Below are 4,271 nucleotides of genomic sequence, written 5' to 3'. Positions count from 1 at the left end.
TGAGTCAACCCGTCAGACTCACTCGGTCGAGTCGATTTTTTTCAGAATTCTACCTCTTTCTGAATGTGTCCACTCGGTCGAGCGACGGGTTCACTCGGTCGAGTGTCTGCTTACTCAATCGAATATGAACTCGTATTCGCTCAAGTGACTCCCTTAGGTCTGAAATTATAGATCAAATTCAGATGATGGTATCCCTGCAACACAGAGAAAGGTTCGGGATTCCACCGACTATCGTTGACTTGTCCCGAGTTAGTTGGTACAACATCATACTCACAATCTTTGACACATTACCTTCATAATTATAACAAATATACCAACAATCGTCATCGTTCATGATTTAACGGTAGCACTAACAAGTTCCAACACGAATACAATATCAACATGCTAAGATTCAGGACTAATGTCCCACATGCATACACACACACACACACACACAACAATCCTTCCCGAAACATGTTCTACACATAGTTCTATCACCCAACTTCCACAAGTTATCATATCCCATGTGTAACACCCCCTTCTTACCCTGCCAAGGTAATTGGAAGATGTTACCATCTCGGTTTACTGGGGCAGTAAATTAGAGATACGATAAAGAAAACATTTATTGTAAATAACTAGTTTAGCGATTACAAATCATTAACTAATGAATAAAATACAACTCGTAGCTACTATGCTCATCTAACTAACTATACACATCTCGTGACTCATCAACCTCGTCCCGTCTCCCGTGTACTATCCAAAAAACTTGTGTCTAATGATGTGATCAATATTTAGGCATATTTAGTCCCCGAATTAGCTTCGTTCCTATGCTTTTTAGGGCATATTTGGGTCATTTACTATCTTTAGTCCTTTGTTTTGCACATTCTTTGAGGTTTTGTTTCCTTGGTAGGAGAGGAGTGCAAACCTTGCATTTTCATGGCAAAATAGAGCTAAATTGATCGAATCTAATGACCAAGCATCAAAGAGAAGACAAGACTAGAAGGCCTTTGTACATAATGTAGTAGATGGGAAATGATGAAGAAGATACTTGCATCTCCGACAAGATCCCGGAGGATTGTTGAAAGAAGAAATTAATAAAAGAAGAAATGGCACGCTAGACTAGGATCCGAGCGTCTCACCTATCGGGACGCTCGTCTAGAAGCTCAACAATCCGAGCGTCCAAGCTACTAGGCCGCTCGTCCAACGCCTACACAATCCGCTCGTCCCGACCTTTTGGATGCTCGGATTGTCCTCATGTGCAACATGTCCTCTTCTTTCTCCATTCGAGATGCGCATATTTTTGAAAGACTAGCTAAAAGGAGACCCGCATCTTTTCTTGAGAGGAGTGATTCCTCAAGGACTTAATCGTCATTTCAGCCCTTACTAACCCTAATTTGTGCACCTAATCCTCATTATAAATACCCCGTTAGTCTAATTAGATTATCACGTTCTTCTTATCAATCTTTAGTGTAGTTTATATTATTCTAATCTCTCTTTAATTTTGTAATCAACTTTTAATCAAGCATTAATACAAATCTCATTTCCTTAATTTCTCTATTGTTCATCTTTTATTTTGGGTAATTGAAAATTATTTGGGTTTATTAGGAGATTGACAACATTCCATCAATCACCAAGTACTTCTATTATTCTTTGCATTATTATTTTGGAATCATCATTAGGTATAATTCTCTTAATCCCTTTTTAATTATTGTTAATCATCTTCATTTATTCATTATGTTTTGCTTTGTTAATATGATTGACAACCTTGTTAACATGTTAAACTTGATAATGAGTGAGTAGTTTCCTTAACTAGGGTTAATGAGGAATTAGGGGAAACCAACATGGGGGATGATTCATGCTTAATCTAATATGTTCACATAATTTATTTGCTTGCTTGTTGTGATCTCAGCTTATGAACATGTTATGTTTGATGAAATGCGAGTCTATGAATCCTTGCATTTTTTACCCATCACTTACCTTTTCAATGAGACTTGTAAGACATAAACCAACTGGTGTCTCATTAGACCATGCATATAGTTGAGTAGGCAGGATTAAGTCGACTTGTAGGTGTTGTACAATCTAATCGATTCGGCTCCGGGACCCAAACCTTCCTATGATTGTAAGATTTAAACCAACTCGATCCTATCACACCAATAATTGCTTGCTTATAATTTGAGAATATGTTTGTATGATCAATTCCCATGAATCCCCTATGAACCCATGACACCCTAGTGCTTTTAATCAATTGTTTACATCTCATTTTTGTCATTTTGTTTGTTTACTTTTATTGTTATTTAGTTTAGTGATCTTCTTATCTCAACCCAAATTGTGACACCCCTAGACACCACTACTTGCAATCGAAAATCCTACATCAATACCCGTCCCTTGGGATACGACCTTTACTTGCCTCTTTACTAGTAGTAGAGTTATTTATGAAGTTATAAATATTGTTTTGGTCTAGGTGCTCCTAACGACAAGTAACCGAAATCTAAGCTCAAAGCAGACCGACCAAAAATGGCGCCGTTGCCGGGGATGGTGTTAAGTTGATTTGATTTTCTTTGATTGTTATTAGTTGTGTCTTTCTTTACCTTGGGGAAGTAAGACTCCTCAAGGTTTATTCCAATTGTTTCCGAGTTGTTTGATATTTTGCATGTCTAGAAGATCACAAGGTAACTTGTTACCCATTGATCTTGAAATTGAAAGGACTTTGACAACCAATAGAAGACTTGCTAGAAATACTTTGAGAGGTATTGGTGAGGTTGTAGATATTCAGCCAAATACTATTGAGTTCATCAACCCTTTTGCAAGAGAAGGTGAGGAGAACACAACACAAAATCAACCACGACATCATCCCACAATGCCTAAGTTTTCATCACATTCCGTACCAACCGAGGAGAACCTACCCAATGGAACTCCCACACCACAACACTTAACCGAAAATTTCATTGCAAAATCTGCATTTATCCAATTATTCGAAAGAAGCCAATTTGGGGGGATGCCTAGTGAAGACCCTCATTCTCACATGAAGACTTTTTGTGACTATTGTGATGCGATTTCACAAACCGGAGTGACTCAAGACCAAATTTGATGGGTCTTATTTCATTTTTCTCTAATTGGTACCGCGAAACACTGGTTGAAGAGCCTTGATAAGGCTACTCTTGGAATTGACTCTTGGAAGAAGTTGGCTCGAGCTTTCTACAAAAAATTCTACCCTCCGGAAAAAACTAACATGCTAAGAGCTCAAATTACGGGTTTTAAGCAAAGGGACAAAGAATCTTTGTATGAAGCTTGGGAGCGATTCAAAGGAATTTGTCGCTCATGTCCTCATCATGGACTTAACGAGTGGTTCTTGGTATAACAATTTTGGAATGGTCTTTATGAAGACTCAAGAAACATTCTCAATATGGGATCAAATGGTATATTCACCGAAGTTGACGATAATCAAACTTGGAACAAGATTGAGGAAATGGCAGTCCATAATTCACAATATAGTAGACCTCGCAAGGCTACTAGAGTAGAAAAGCATGAAGTGGACTCTATTACTCAATTGGGTGCTCAACTTAGCCCTCATATTGATACCATCAACTTGAAGTTTGAAAAGGCTATGGCTAAGCTTGAAGAAGCCTCAAAATCACCAAAACATCATGTTAATGCCATGGTGGCATCTTCATCAATCCTAAGTGGGATATGTAAGAATTGTGGAACTTTGGGACATGACCAAAGTGAATGTAGGGGAACAAGTGAGCAAGTGAATGCTTTTCAAGCATACAAAAGTGGTACCCCTTATTCCAACTATTACAATGAAAACACCAAATTCCATCCAAATCTCTCATACAAAAGCCAAAATGTTCAAAACCCTCAACCAACATACACCCCACCTCCCATGAGAAACCAAAATCAAAGACCCTTTTACAACCAAAACCAAGGTTATCAAAATCAAACTCCATACAATCAACAAAATGACCAATGTTTTGATGTTCAAAAAGCGATCCTCCAAATGCAAAAGAATCAACAAGAATTTTCCACTCAAATGCAAAAAGATAGCCAAGAAAAATACATCACCATCAACAACATCCTAGCCCACACAAAAATGTTGGAAACCCAAATGACCCAACTAGCATCTTCAAGCTCTCAAAGACAAAAGGGACAATTACCATCTCAAAGTAATCCCCCAAGACATGAAACGGTTAGTGCCATCCACTTGAGGAGTGGTACAAGATATGAAGGACCAAAGAAGCAAGTTGAGGATTAAGTTGTAGAGGATAGTGACAAGGGAAGAGTTGTGCAAAACT

At 38.2% G+C, this 4,271-nt stretch overlaps 1 non-coding gene across 1 annotated transcript; it reads right to left on the bottom strand.

Moving 5' to 3' along the window:
• Positions 1-3,208: 3,208 nt before the first annotated feature.
• Positions 3,209-3,315, bottom strand: LOC141615438 (small nucleolar RNA R71). The gene has a single exon (XR_012529859.1). It is a non-coding gene; the product is annotated as a small nucleolar RNA R71 (small nucleolar RNA).
• Positions 3,316-4,271: the final 956 nt, after the last annotated feature.

This window comes from Silene latifolia, chromosome 11, assembly GCF_048544455.1.
Source record: "Silene latifolia isolate original U9 population chromosome 11, ASM4854445v1, whole genome shotgun sequence".
Lineage (NCBI taxonomy): Eukaryota > Viridiplantae > Streptophyta > Magnoliopsida > Caryophyllales > Caryophyllaceae > Silene > Silene latifolia.
Note: the sequence above shows the minus strand (reverse complement) of the source record. Positions and strands in the feature narration are given on the sequence as shown.